The 16,454-nt window shown below is 34.0% G+C and overlaps 1 long non-coding RNA gene across 1 annotated transcript in view; it reads left to right on the top strand.

Annotated features, from left to right (window-relative positions):
* Positions 1 to 16,454, top strand: part of LOC126951260 (uncharacterized) — a 51,634-nt gene that overhangs the window by 16,851 nt on the left and 18,329 nt on the right. The window contains exon 2 of the long non-coding RNA XR_007724406.1: positions 518 to 624. This is a non-coding gene — a long non-coding RNA (uncharacterized LOC126951260). The remainder of the gene's footprint in view (positions 1 to 517; positions 625 to 16,454) is intronic.

The following is a 16,454-nucleotide window of genomic DNA, read 5'->3' on the forward strand; positions in this document are numbered from 1 at the left end:
TACAATACTATTGTGATAATACAAATGTTAAATAAACCACCTACCTCAGAAATTTCTAAACAGAACTTTACAGTTTTTGGAGCAAATAAAAAAAAAAAAAAAACGTAGTATTTTTCTTTGTTAGATTTCCTAATGAATTTAGCAGTCTTTACACTTAGCAGGAAATCTGGACTGATCATTTGAGGCCTGTTTTCTTTATACATTTTGGAGTACGGGTTTGCTTTTGGACACCTAATAAATCATGATCTAACATCTAAGAGAGACTTATTGCTATACTGTGAAATCAAGGGAAGAAAAAAAAAAAGAAAACAGTGTAAATACTTGTACTATCTTGCTATATTCTTTGACCTACAGGACAGTAATGAACCAAAAAGCAAAATTCTCTAGCAATGATATGTTAGTGCCCCAGTCTTACTATGTGGAGTTAGTAATGGTTTTGTGTTTGAAAATGTTAAGCCTTACCTTGTTTGTAGTTCACCAAGGAATATGACCATATGTGATGCTTTTTCTATTTCAGGCAATGCCCCCACTGCTGGATAGATTGCTGTTGACAGCTTTTGACCAGAGGGAGCCATTAGATTTTGCTGGCTAGCAAACAATTACAGCTTTGATATGAGCTACAAGGTAAAGATTAAAAGGAATACCAATGCCCCAAAATATGCTAGGCCTGTGTGGTCTCTAGTCCCTTCTTGTGCAAATGAAAAATTGTTTAGATGTAAAAACTAACAAAAGAAAACCAAAAATAGCCAAACTTTTTAGGATTCTAACAAAGGTCATCTGAATGGTGAAAGATCCCTTTAAGAATAGTAAAGACTTCATACCATTATAAAGAATTCAAAGGTTTCATTTAAAGATAACAAATATCTTTCAAATGATGCTATTAGTAAGGGAGGTTTAAAAATAATTTTCATATTTGGAAATGTGCTGTTTTTATTTCTAGCAGTGTAGTCTTATGGGAGCAGTTATATCTTATATATTATGGTGCAATAGTGCATTTAAACTGACTAGGCATATGGGTCAATACATGCTGTCAAACAATAAGATAAAAAGATTGTTCATATTGTTTGGGCATTGCTGAGAATAAGCTAAATCCATAGTTTGTTAGTTTGAAAACATTGCTTGGAATAGAAAAAGAGACAGGAACTATAGTAAATTTAGTATTTCATAGATCCTGATATTATAAGAAAAATCAACTTAAACATTTTTATAGGCAAGCATATCTTCCTTTGGCAGAAAAGAACCTTACATAGATTCTGAAGGGAATCTTACAGAGAAAAGATAAAAATACTCACTTTTTTTGTGTGTGGAGTGTTCTGTGCTCTGAGATTTTCAAAAATTGGAAGGAAATAGTAACCTATGAGTTCAATTTTAAGGAAGTAAAAGCTTTTGATGTCCTAAGACAAATGCAACCTTACAATCTTTTACTGTGGTAAAGTGAGATATATTACTCCTTATGAAAAGTCTATGGATTTGATAATTTGTCAAACTACTAATATATAACTTAATTTTTGTTTTGTTTTTAACTGCATGAATATTAGAATCATTTTTCCTCTGGGTATTTTCATCAGTATCTATAAGTATAAAGTAGAAACTGATGTATTAAACATAATATATTTAGGTTGACTATAGTATGAAAACTGACATGGTTTGGATGTGTGTACCCTCAAAATCTCATGTCAAAATGTGACCTCCAGTGTCGGAGGTGGACCTGGTGGAAGGTGTTTGGATCATGAAAGTGGACTTCTCATAAATGACTTTGCCATCCTTGTGGTAACAAGTGAGTTATCACTCTATCAGTTCATGCAAGAGCTAGTTGTTTAAGAGTCTGGCACCTGTTTCCCTGTTCTCTTGCTCTCTTTCTCTCTCTCTCACCATGTGGCAGGTTTGCTTCCCCTTCACCTTCTACCATGAGGAGAAGTTTCCTGAGGGCTCACCAGAAGCTGAGCAAATGCTGGTGTCATGTTAGTACAGCCTGTGAAATAATGAGCCAAATCTCTGACATTTATAATTTACCCAGGCTCAGGTATTCATTATAACAATGTAACACATATTAACACAATAGTTAAAAAAGCATAGTTTTATCATGTTGTTTTCAAATATAGGCATCTTGTATAAATACAAACCTGCCTTACTTAACAAATCCATATACTAAATACGTTCCCTTGTATTGTCTCTTACAAGATTTCTGAAACAACTTTAGTCTATTTTAATGTGTTTGCTACCCTCTTCAGTTAAGACCAATAATCTGGCTTTTGGAAATGAAAATATGATTATCGTACAACTGTCATGATGACAACAAAAAATATAGTCTTTTTTGGATTCTCTGGATCCAAAATTACTATTAAATAACCTGCATAGGTGAGAGAGATGACTTACTTTACAATAATATGGAACCAAATAAGAATCACTTCCTATTCCATGTCTGAAAGATTGTCTTAATGGACCCTCTTCCTCCAAATTTTGGGTTTATGAAAGGTCTGGCTGTCTGGAATGTAGAACTACACGTAGACAACTGCATTCTCATTTGGCTTATTTTCCAAAGTACACCATTTTTTCCACTTTGCTTCTATTTCTATATCTGTTAATGAAGAATAACAATACTTAGCACAAGAGTTGTTACGAGGCTCTTAAATTGCTTTGCGCACTGTCTGACATATGGTAAGTGCTCAAAAACTTAGCTAATTTTATAACTGTAATTGTTTTTACCTACTTTTAGGGTACAGAGTCTTTATCATATCATTAAAAGAGCAAATGAGTGATTTAAAAATCAATGAATCTTCTGTGGAGAGGTTATGAAAAATATGTTGATTTAAAAGTGTCTTAAATGATATTTATCTTCTTGGACGTCACCTAATTGCAAGTCTTTCTCTTTTCTCTAAAAAATAAACACACACACAAAAACAAAAAACAAAGTAAAAAAAAAAAAAAAAAAAAAAATTTCAAATCTTGGCTGGGTGCGGTGGCTCACTCCTGTAATCCCAGCACTTTGGGAGGCCGAGGCTGGTGGATCACCTGAGGTCAGGAGTTCGAGACCAGCTTTGCCAACATGGTGAAACTGCATCTCTACTAAAAACACAAAAATGGCCGGGCGCGGTGGCTCACGCCTGTAATCCCAGCACTTTGGGAGGCCCAGGCGGGCGGATCACAAGGTCAGGAGATCGAGACCATGGTGAAACCCCGTCTCTACTAAAAATACAAAAAACTAGCCGGGTGCGGTTGTGGGCGCCTGTAGTCCCAGCTACTCGGGAGGCTGAGCCAGGAGAATGGCGGGAACCCGGGAGGCGGAGCTTGCAGTGAGCTGAGATCGCGCCACTGCACTCCAGCCTGGGCGACAGAGCGAGACTCCATCTCAAAAAAAAAAAAAAAAAAAAAAAAAACACAAAAATTAGTCAGGCATGGTGGTGCATGCCTGTATCTTAGCTACTCAGGAGGCTGAGGCAGGAGAATTGCTTGAACCCAGGAGGCAGAGGTTGCAGTGAGCTGAGATCAAGCCACTGCATATTGCAGCAGGGCTGCAGAGCAAGACTCTGTCTCAAAAAAAAAAAAAAAAAATCATTAATATTCTTCAAAAGAATCAATAGAAGCTTACAGTAGCTAATAGCCTATTCAATCTCTAATAGAATATGCACATTTTTAAAATTCTGATAAATGAATTCATATATATTTGAAAGAATCAAAATTAATTGAAACAACATAAAAAACACTCAAATTTTATAAATGAATGATTTTGAAAGAAGTAAACATTTTTATATTAAAAAATACTGAAAGAGAAAGTAAGCTATATATTACATTGTACTGCTGGATATATTTTGATCATTTATTGGTTTTGTATCTGTTTGGGGTATTCACACATATCTCAATATGTTGGTGACTTGACTTTCTTTATTCTTCTACCCTTTACTTGAATCTTTTCCTTTTCAGTTTTCTTTGTCTCTCTACATTTGCCTAAGTGAGAAGGCTTATTGTCACCCTTCAAAACCCTCTTCTCCACCTTCTGTATGCAGTCTGACACAAAGATATGGGAGTGCTGGGAAGGAAAGAGCGCAGTCTCTTTAAATGATATGGAAGGTGGGAAGAGAAGTGCTGGATAGAGAAAGGCAGGTCCTTGGCTAGGGTTCTACCCCCACGGACTTCAGTGAGGACAGGTATTTCCTGCCCAAATGTTGCATTTTCCAAGACCCTGCCACTCCCTCATCCTGGGTATATAAAAACCCGAGACCCTAGCATGCACAGAGGTGGCCAGATGTTGAGAGAAGCACATCAGTGGAAGAAGACACAAGCGGCTGGTTGTGGAGAGGGGCACACCAGGAGAGGAGCACACCAGGGGAGGAGCACACCAACAGATGCCAGAACTCAGGCAGGCCATTCACCAGTGGAATGACACAGAGTTCGGCTGGGGTGGTCGGAGAAGAGTCAGGCCAAGCCTGACTCCAGGGGAATAGCATCTCCCTTCTGGCTCCTGGATCTCCTGAGAGCTACTTCTACAACAAAACGTTGCACTCATTCTCTAAGCCAACATGTGATCCGATTCTGCCAGTACACTAAGAGAAGAAAGCCCTGTATATAGGAATCCCTCTGTCCTTGTGATAAGGGAGTCTAATTGAGCTGCTTAACACAAGCTGCCTATAGATGGCAACTAAGAGAGCACCCTGTTACACACCCACTGGGGCTTCAGGAGTTGTAAACATTCACCCCTAGACACTACCGTGACTTCAGAGTCCCACAGTCTGCCATCTGTATACTCCCCTAAAGGTTTAAGCAGCAGGGCACTGAAGAAGCGAGCCACACACCCCCATCATATGCCCTGCAAGGGGGACAAGGGAACCTTTCCCATTTCAATGATTCCACTTCAAACAATATCTTAGATTGGTCCATGTTCTTCTGCTTACACTACCATCGTTTCTTTCCTGAAGAACAACAATCACCTTCGATTTAGTGTCTCCTAGAGTCTTCCTGTAGTCTTCCCATAATCTAATGCAATCTTAAAATGTAAACTTGTTTTCTGAATTTCCCTTCTTAAAATCATTTGACTGGTTCCTTATTGTGTGTGAATAAAATGAATATTCCTTGCTGTGGTCATCTTCTCTCAGGTCCATATCATCTTTCACTGTACTCAAGCCAAAGCGGCTTTTTTTTTTTCTATTTCTAGAAATGTTCAAACTCTTACTTTTCTCAGAGCTTTAATATCTGTCCTTTCTTTGCCTCGAATGCTCTTTTCTCAATTGTGCCTCAGGAAATATCTATCTAAATAAAAAGTATGAGTTTTAAAAGTTAAGGTGTTAGAGAGAACTGTCCTAATCGAACAATGTAAATTATGTTCTTTCTGTTACTCTGCTTTACAGATGCACTGTTATTTTGCCTGGTGGACTCAATGTACTTATTTTTTCTTAAGACCTATTTACTGTTTCTTTTCTATTGTTTGCCTATGAAATTGATCAAACAGAAAAGTATAGGCCCTTAAGAAGTACACAATAGTGTTCCTACCACTGAGATTTAATCTTACATACACTGCCCAATTTTCTTAAATACGTTGCAATAAAAAGTTACCAACATCAGCATTTCTAGAGGGCATGTTTATTTTCACCCTTTATGGCAATATATGGAGCTGTTATACTCTCCTAATCCTTGTTAACACTAACAACACTCATGAGTAGTAAATGAAGTCTCCTAGTTTTAAATTGTTTACTGATTGCTGTTTTCTTAGGGAACTTTCTCCCTGTGTACTGCTTAAGTATCCTTACTCTTCTTTTGTGACTTGCCTTCATAATATTTATCTATTTTATTCTTGAGTTGTACCACCCTCTCACACCACCATTATCAGCTTCTGGGAGATTTTTAGATGTTCAGCATCTTATCATTTGTTTATAATATATGTTGCAAATGTTTGCTCCTAGTGTGTGTGTGTGTTTAATTCAATTTACTTTTTTTGTTTTACAGTGTCTTTAGTTACACAGGAATAGTTCATTGTAGTGTAATACAATTATCATTTTTTAAATTATGACATTTAAACATTACAAAGAAGGACTGGGTCACACTTAGGGGTAGAAAGGAATGAAAAAATGCTTTTAGGACTTCTAAATCTGAAGTTCAAATATGAAGATGCAGGACTATGGGTAATGTGAGGCTGCAACACAGGAAGGACCCATGGGACTGAGAGGAAGGAGAAACTCAAGGAGAAAGAAAAGAGGCACAAGCTGAGAGAATGTAGCAACCTGTGGAGTTCTAAGGCTGCAACTTTATTAGCATTGCAGTAGTTCAGGGAAGGAGTATAAAAAGAGTATAAGGTGGGTATTGAGATCTAGGAGATAGTGCTAGAAGGATTAAGTGATGATTTTTCAGGGCTAACCCAGAACCGGAGACAAGTTTGAGGAAAATGTTTTTAATATGAGCTCAAGGCCCCCAAATGAGTAAAGAGAACAAGGAAAATGGGCAGAGAAAAGTGTGCATGCAAAATGAGTCCCAATAGATCATTCTGTGCTTGCTGTTTTCTCAAGACTGGATGATCAATGTCATGCACCCAGTTAATGTCTGGTGAGTATGACCTACATATGAATGAAGTCCTTATCATGCCTCAGTTATTTTGCACACCATAGATCAGACATGCTTTCACTATAATTCCCCATTCATGGCACAGTTCCACTCAGTTGTGAGAAAACCCCTCAGTTCCCAACTTCTCCCTAGGGAGGAAGCTGGACTATGCATTAAACATGCCACCGTTTTCAGCGATTTGTTGAGGAACTGGCTTTCTTGTGTCACCTGTCTAGGAGCACTGACAGAACGCAACATACACTAAACATCTAAGGGCTACTGTGAACAAAGGCAGTGGTTTGACCTAGTATGTGGGCACTCACCACAAATCATCTCACTAACTCTGCCTACAGTAAGTGGATAAAGAAGAGCCTCAGCGCATAGCTTTTCACTGGAAAGAAAACAGTTGGACCACAAATTCAAGCTTCCAAGTTTTTCAGGAGCTGCTCAAGAGTCTGACTTCTGTCTTGCTTTTCTCAGAGTGCTGACAGAACCAATCACAGTCTAGAAGCCTGATAGTCACTGAAAATAAATATTATTTTTTAAATTTCATTTTTGTTTAATTTGAATATTTTATTGTTAAAAATTCCATTTATATTGAAATACAGATAAAAATCAATGCATATAGTTACAAAATACAGACAGAAAATTTCCCTTCCAACATCTCTAGCCTCTTACTCATGGGTTCTATTTCTTAATAGCAACTACTTTTTACTGTTTTATTTTTAGTCCTTCTGGCTGTTTCTTTCATAAATTTAAATTATATGTTCATCCCTGTATTTTTGAATAATCTATGCTAAATAACATCTAGTAGTTTTTATTTAAAAATTAAAAATTATTTTACTTTTAACATTGTGTCGTCTCTGAAACTTCTCTTCATTGTTGAAAATATTTTTATTTTTACCTTTTTATAGATTATGTTTACTTTTTAATTGACACACAATTGTACACATTTATGGGGTTTAAACAAGCACAAAAGCAACCTCCATCAATTCTCTCCCCTGCCTCGTGAAGAGTGAGTGAGTGAAAAAACTTTATCTTCTATCTTCTCCCTGGGGAGGTAAAGAGTTGGACAGTGAACCCAATGATCTAACTCTCTGGTTTCTATATGACAGAATGGCTTCTGTCTTTGATATCTTGGAGCAGTGTCAGGATCTGCTCTACTCTAGACACTTGAGGGTGGCTGGGAACTAAGATAGCAGTATGGACTACCACAAAGGTTTGGGATATCCACAGATAATCTGGCCAAACTGATTGAAGAAAGTCTTTTACTGCACAAAGCAAATATGTGAAGACTGAGTGAAGTGATTTTTTTCTAATGTGTAGATCATATCAACGTACAAAGTAAAGGAAATGAAGAAACAAGAAAACACAATCCAAATAAAGCAACAAGATGAAACTCCAGAAACCAACCCTAATAAAACAGATAAATATAAATTAACTGACAGAAAACATGCAATCACCATTATAGAATGTTTAATGAGTTTAAGTGAACAATACAAGAAAAATAGAAGAAGTTCAACAAGCAGATAGAAAATTTTTAGAAGAACAAAACTGAAATCTTGAAGCTGAAGAATATAACTGAAATACAAATGTAATAGAGAAGTTTCAGCAGCAGACTAGAGCAATCAGAAGAAATAATCAACAAACTAAAACACTGGTCATTTGAAATTATACAGTGAGAGTTGCAAAAAGAAAAGAAATGAAAAATAGTGAAAAAAACTTAAGGGGCTTAGGAGAAAACATTAAGCAGATCAATACAAGCATTATGGACATTTCAGAAAGACAAGAGAGAGAGAGAAAGAACCATAAAGTTTACTCAAAGACATAATGGCTGAAAACTTCCAAAATCTGGGGAAGAAACTGGAAATCCAAATGCAGAAAACCCAAAGGATTCTAAGTAAGATGCACCAGAAAAGAAACAGAAAGAAAAACACACCAAGACACATTAAAATCAAATTGTCAAATTCAAAGAAAATTCCAAAATCAGACAGAAAGAAAACTTTCACATACAAATAATCTCTATAAGACTAACAGCAGATTTTTACTTTTCAGGCCAGTAGTTAGAAGTATGATATATTCAAAGTGCTGAAACAAACAAACAAACAAACAAAAAACTGACAACCAAGAATATTATACTCATTAAAACTATCTTTCAAAATTGAAGGGAACAAAGATTTTCCCAGGTAAACAAAATCTGAATAATTTTATTACCACTGTATCTGCATTACAAGGAGTACTAAAGGGAAGTTTTTCAAGTTGAAATGAAAGGATACTAACCCATAACATGATAGTATAACAAACCATAAAACTAATTGGTAAGGGTAAATATATAGACATATATAAAATGCTATAATAGCAGTGGATAAATAACTTTTTATTCTAGTATAAAAGCTAAAAACAAAACGTATTAAAAATGACTAAGTAAAAATATGTTAATAGATACACAATATAAATAGGTTGAAATTGTGACAAAAATAATATAAAGTGTGGGAAAGGGAGAAATAAATATGTAGAGTTTTTGTATGCAGTTGAAGTTAAGCTGTTATCAGTTTAAAATAACTTACATAATGATAAGAAATTTTATTTAAATCTCATTGTAACCACAAAGAAAAAAATATATTTATATAGATCACACAACACCACAAAAGAGAAAGTAAAGGGTATAAAAAAATCTACTACAGACAAAGGAACACCACACAAGTGGAAGAGTGACAGAACAAAAAACAAAACCTCATAGAAAGCAATTAACAACATGGCAAGAGGAAAGTTTTTCTAATCAATAATTACTTTAAATGTAAATGGATTAAAGTACTCAAGCAAGAAGCACAGAGGGGTTGAATTAATCAGAAATAAATATGATCAATCCATATGTTATCTACAACAAATTCACTTTATGTTTAATGATACACAGTGACTGAAAGTGAAGAAACGGAAAAAAATACTCCATGCAAATGGCTGCCAAAAGATAGCAGAAGTGGCTAGACTTGGATCAGACAAAACACACTTTAAATACAAGACCTTCACAAGAGATAAAGAAGCACATTATATAAGGATACAAGAATAAAATTGTCTGAAGATATAATTATATATATATGTATAATTGTGATGTTACATATGTGTGTGTGTACCCAACATCAGAACATATAAATATATACAGCAGTCATTGACAGAGCTGAAGGAAGAAATTGACTGCAATATAATAATAGGAGACCAGAAACAGCCAACATGAACAAAAGTACAGATTGATAGATCTACCAAACATACACAGAGCACTCCACTCCACAGTAGCATATATATTGAGTAGAATATACATTCTTCTCAAGTGTACATAAAGCATTTCTCAGGGCAGATCACATTTTAGGTCACAAAAGAATCTTAACAAATCGAAGAAGATTGAAATCCTACCAATTATATTTTCCAATCACAATGGAAGAAAACTAGAAATCAACAGCAGTAGGACAATTGGAAAACACACAAACATGTGAAAACAACACAATTTGAACAACCAATGAGTCAAATAAGTAATCAAAATAGAAAATGGAAAATATCTTGAGATAAATGAAAGTAAGAACACAACATACAAAACTTACGGGATGCAGCAAAGGCTGTGTGTACTAAGGAAAGTTTATAGTGATAAAACACTAACATTCAAAAAGAAGAAAAATCACAAATAAACAAATTAAACTTAAACCTCAAATGATTGGGGAAAAAAACAACCTAAGCCCAAATTTAGCATAAAAAGGAAATAATAAAGATCAGAGCAAAATATATAAAATAAAGAATAGAAAAATGATGGGAAAAAATCAACAAAACTGTTTTTTTTTTTTTTTTTTTAAATGAAGTATTTATCTTTTCAAAGCTAAAAAAAACCTTTAGCTAGACTAAGGAAAAGAGAGAAGATTTGAATAAATAATCAGAAATAAAAAAGGAGACATTGCAACGGATGCCATGAGAATAAAAAGGATAATGAGAGAATATTACCATTGTATGCTTTCTGAATAACCTAGAAAAAAAATGAATCAAACCCTAGAAAGATATAGCTTACCAAGATTAAGTCAAGAAGAAACAGGTAACTTAACCGATGAAATACAACTAGATTTAAAGAAAAATTAATGCTGGGTCTTCCCAAACTCTTCCAAAATATTGAAGAGGAAGGAACACTCCCAAACTCATTTATGAGGCCAGTGTTACCCTGATAACACAGCAAGACAATGACACAACAGGAAAACTGTAGGTTAGTATCTCTGATGGATATGGAATTTAAAATCCATAACAAAATACTAGCAAACTGCATCCAACAGCACATTAAAATGTTCATACACCATGACAATGTAGGTGTTATATCTAGGATACAAAGATGACTCAACATAAAAACATCAATATAATATACCACATTAAAAGAATGAAGAATATAAATTACATGATCATCTTAATAGATGCACAGAAAGCATTTGAAAAATTCAACAGACTTTCACAATAAAATCTCAGCAAATTAGGAATAGAAAGAAATTACTTTAATATAATAAAGAATATACATGAAAAGTCCATGGCTAACATCACATTCTATGGTGAAAAACTGAAAACTTTCCCTCTAAATTCAGTGAACCAAATACGCCTATTCTTATCACTTCTGCCATAATAATAAATGTCCTAGCAAGAGCAATTAGACAAGAGAAGGAAATAAAGGTTCTCAGAGAAAAAAGAAGTAAAATTGTCCCTGTTCGTGGATGACCTGATCTCACATATTGAAAATCCCAAAGACTCCACCAAAAACCAAAAATGAAAAAAATCTTTTAGAATGAACAAACAAAGCAATAAAATTGAAGGATACAAAATCAAGAAACAAAAATAAGTTTTTGATAGTAAGTTTTTGTGTTTCTGTGCATTAGCGATGAAATATCTGAAAAGGAGATTACCAAAACAAATCCCATCTAAAAAAGCATTTAAAAAATACTTAGGAATAACCTTAACTAAGGAGGTGAACAATCCTGTGCAATGAAAAGTACAAAACATCAATAAAACAAAGATGCAAGTTGAAATACATCCTGCACTCATCAATTACCAAGCATAATGTTTTTAAAATATCCATAGTTAACCAAAATAATCCACAGATACGAAGCAATCCTCATAAAAATTGCAATTGTTGTCTTCAGAGAAGTAGAAAAATAGCTTAAAATTTATATGGAAACCCCAAAGACCCCAAATAACCAAAAAAAATCTTGAGAGAGAATAAAGCTGGAGGCATCACACTTCTGATTCCAAAATATAGTACAAGGTTACACTAATTGAAAGAGTATGATATTAACATAAAGATAGACATATAGATCAACAGAGCAGAATACAGAACCCAGAAATATATCCACACATTTATGGTCAACTGATCTTTGACAAGGGTGACGAAACTATAAAATGGGAAATGATACTTTCTTCAACAAATAGTATTGGGAAAACAACATCCAAATGTAAAAACAATTAATTTGAAACTTTAACTTACGTCATACACACACACAAAAAAACTCAAAATAAATTAAGGTCTTAAATTTAAGACCTGAAACTGTAATAGTAACAGAAGAAGAGATGGAGAATAAATTTCATGACATTGGTCTTGGCAGTGATTTCATAAATCTGACACCAAAGGCACAGACAGCAAAAACAAAAATTAACAAGTGGGATTACATCTAACTAAAAGCTTGTGCGCAGGAAAGAAAATAAGCAACAAAATGAAAAGGCAACCTATCAAATGGGAGAAAATATTTGCAAACTAGATATCCAATGAGATTAATTTACGAAATAAAAAAGGGATTTCTACAACTCAAAGTGAAATCATATCAACAAAAACAAACCTAATCCTATTTTAAAAATTGGCTAAGGATTTGAATAGACGTTTCTCCAAAGAAGTCATACGAATGTCCAGCAGGCCTATGAAAAGATGCTTAACATCTCTAATCTTCAGGGAAATGCAAATAAAAACCACAATACAAGTTATCACTCCACATGTTGATATGGTTAATATTAAATAATAATAATAATAATAACAAATCTTGGCAGTTAAGGAATTGAACTCCCGTGAACTATTGGTGGAAATGTAAAATGGTGCATCTCTTATGGAAAACCATATGGGTTTTTTTCAAAAAATAAAAATAAAAAATACCATATGATCTAGCAATTCTACTTCTAGGTATTTGTCCAAAATAACTTAAGTTAGGATCTCAACAAGATAATACATTCTCATGTTCATTGTACCATTATTCACAAATGTCAGGGTGTGGAAACAAACTTAAGGTCTATCAGCAGGATAGGTGGATAAAGCAAATGTGATATATAAATACAATGGAATATTTTCAGCCTTAAGAAAGAATTTTTGCTATATACGACAATGTGGATGAACCTTGAGTACATTATGCTAAGTAAAATAAGCCAGACACAGAGAGGCACATATTTCATGATTCCACTAATATGCACTATCTGAAATAGTCAAATTATTAGTAACAGAAAATGGCATAATTGTTGCCAGTGTCTGGGGTGATAGAGTGACATGGGAAGTTGCTAATCCATTGGCATAAGTTTCAGGAATGCAAATATGTTAGTTTTTTAAAGATCTGTTGCAAAATACTGTGCCTGTACTTGACAATACTGTTATTGGACACTTAAAAATTTCTTATGAGGGTAGATCTCATGTTAAGTGTTCTCACCGCTATAAGAACTATAAATAAATAAATAAAAGTAAGATAACTATTTTCTAACGGTCTTACAATGTGCAAGGATCCTCTCTCTGGGACAATACTTCATTTTGTCAGTCAGGTCAGAGAGTGCCAGTTCCATTCCTTTATCAATGAGTTCAAAGTAAACACTTTCAGTTTGTCTGGAATATGAAAGTAGTTGAAAATGTAGAGATTCATTGTCCACTCTCTGTGAAAAGAATGGAGTCACAGAATTTTGTGATTACTATTAATACAGGTTAAATTGTAATCATGGCTCAAAGCTCTCACCTTCCTCAATATGCGGCAAATCGGGAGGAGTATTCCTTTGGTTACATTAGAGTACAGCAATAGTTCAAAGACCTGTTATATAACTAGAGAGCTTAGACAAGTATGTGTTGTATGCATGATAGTTGATTTCTAGTTTTACATGCACCAAATAATTGTCAAAGTGTTCTACATTCCACTGCATATAAATTTCCTCATGCAGTCTATTGATTTATTTTTTATTTTTTTGGAGAGTAATGATTGAATGTACTATGTTCCAGAAATACATTAGAGTCTGAGGTTACAAAAACATGTTAGATGTAGTGTTTGCCCACAAGGAATATTTGAATAAGGGATATAGGCATGTAATTCATAATTATAGTGTTATAAGTGCCTATGATTAGAGTATGGAATGGGTAGTATTGAATTACATAGAAGGGATATCTAAATAAGGTGAAGGATTAAAAAATTTTTGAAGAGATAAACTATTTCAGTTATACATAAAAAAACAAGGGAGTAATGGGAAAGATATAATATAAAATTTCATAAAGCTATTAAGTAGGGGAATTAATAACCATTGAGGGAGAAAATACTGTGCTTAATATATCACTAAGTCTAAGTCATAAAGTAATTATATTTTATATGAATTTTGTTAATTTTGATCATTAAAAAATGATCTATTTAGTTTTTGTGTCAGGGCTGCTCATTGTCCCCATAAAAACATTATCTTTCTTATCAGTAAGGGAACTTTAGTATTTGGTTAGGTACAGGGCCTAATATAAAACTTGCAGCTAAGATTGGTCTATAATTAATGATTAAGTTCTGGTCCATAGGATATAAACAGGAGTAATGTCCTTAAAAAACAGTAACATATCCTTCTCTATCCCTTCCTCCTTACAGGTGGTGAGAATACAGATGTGCTGGCTGGAGTCGGAACAGTCTTTTTGGACAATGCTGTAATAATTTCAAGTTGAAGATGACAGAGAAAAACAGAGGAGCCCAAGTCCCTGCTGACCCCATGGACCAGCATCCCATCTCCACCCATGGATTAGCTATCCTGGGCTTTTGTTTTTTAATTGGAGAGAGACACAAATATGCATATCGGAGTTTTCAATTACTCAGAGCCAAGCGGTCATAATGAATATAGTTTTATTCTTACAACACTCATTTAAAAAATACTTTGTAAATGAATGACAACATTAATTAGAATAACAGTTATCATTTTTAGGTCACCTCTGGTGGTCTAACACTTTACCTAGGTATATGTATCTCATCTAAGTCTCTCAGCATCCCATGAAGTAGGCCTTATTATTAGCTGCTCCAATTCATAGGGGTGAAGGCTCAAGGTCAAAGAAAGAGATCAGTCAGGATTTGAACCAGACCATTGAAATCTAGTGTCTGACTCTTCCTGTTTTGCATATTCTGCCTTCCCTAACTAGATACAAATTAAGAAAAACAAAACAATTTATTTTTTTCTGAAATCATGAAGACAAAATTAATAAATTCATTGAGTTTTTGAAATGTATTTTCTGTCTTTTTCAGTAAGCATGCAAACTGCAATACGTTTCAAAAAACAAAGCTATCTGAAAATAATACATTTTAGACATATGCGTTCTAGGAATAATGTTCGTGAACTTAAGATAGAAAAAGATGAAATATCAACAGCATATAGAAACATAAACTTCTGAAAATATAAATTAAATAACAACTTTTTAAATTACTTTTAAATAGACAGTCATCCAATTCATATGACTCTACCATTCCTGTATGTTTTCAACTGATGTGTGACTTCTCCTATTATTCAGTCAGCAATGAGAGTAGGAACTTTTTCCTGTACAATATAGGTGGTCATATAATTTATAGCCTGGATTGGACTTAGAGAAATCCTAATTCAATCTGTTTAATTTATCAATAAAAAACTATTAGACAATAGTTTCTCTATTAGAACGACATGTTATAGCAACTTAATTACAGTTTGAATTGTATTTAGATCTAGTTCTAATTGTAAATCTAGTAACAGTTTCACTACATCTCATATATGAAAAGAATCTTCTGCCTCCATTTGATGGAAAAGTAGTCAAACTGCTTAAGATATTTGCAGGCGAAATATCCTTGAACAGATTGAGGGTTTCATGGTGTCTATTATTTGATTTATTTATTTATTTATTTTTATTTATAGAGATGGGATCTTGCTATGTTGCCTAGATTGGGCTCAAACTCCTGGCCCCAGTGATCCTCTTTCCACAGCTTCCCAAAACACTGGGATTATAGACATGAGCCACCATGCTCAGCCAAGGTGTCTATTATTTGATAGTAGATATAATGTTGTTTGAAAGTAGTAGTAGTTTATTGTACTCAATGTATCAGCCAGGCAAAAGTTTCTAGTCTGGAGATGGTTATTTGTAGGTTTGTAAGCCACTGAAATTGCATAGTAAAATATTTACAAGTAACCATACATTGTTCTGAGGAGTGAGTACATAGTTTTGTTAGATATTCAAAGTATTGAATAATTGAAAAACATTGAGAGAAGTGCCTACTTCAAATGTCCTGATTATCTGCTGAAGCATTATTATGCACCACTTCATTCACAATTATTTGCTCTTGTTTTTTTTTTTTTTTTTTTTTTCTGCCATAATTTGGAAAGTGAGACATAATCCAGATAAAGGGATAAAAAGGATGTCCATAATTGCTTTGGGACAATTGCCCCATTAAGTAAAACAGTAAAATAAACAAAAACAAAACACAAAATGTGAATGGCTTGGATGAAATAATTGCAATGAGAAGGCAGCAGTGTATTTGTTGCCATCATAGAACACACAGGTAATCCTGAGAATGAGGCAGAAGAGAAATGTTCCTTGAATAAGCTCTCTTCTTATCTTTTAGCAAAAAAAAAAAAGAAAAAAAAAAGAAAAAAAAATAATGAGCTGGTTTTTAAATATCACACCCTTTATGAAAATG

This window comes from Macaca thibetana, chromosome 3 (genome assembly GCF_024542745.1).
Source record: "Macaca thibetana thibetana isolate TM-01 chromosome 3, ASM2454274v1, whole genome shotgun sequence".
Lineage (NCBI taxonomy): Eukaryota > Metazoa > Chordata > Mammalia > Primates > Cercopithecidae > Macaca > Macaca thibetana.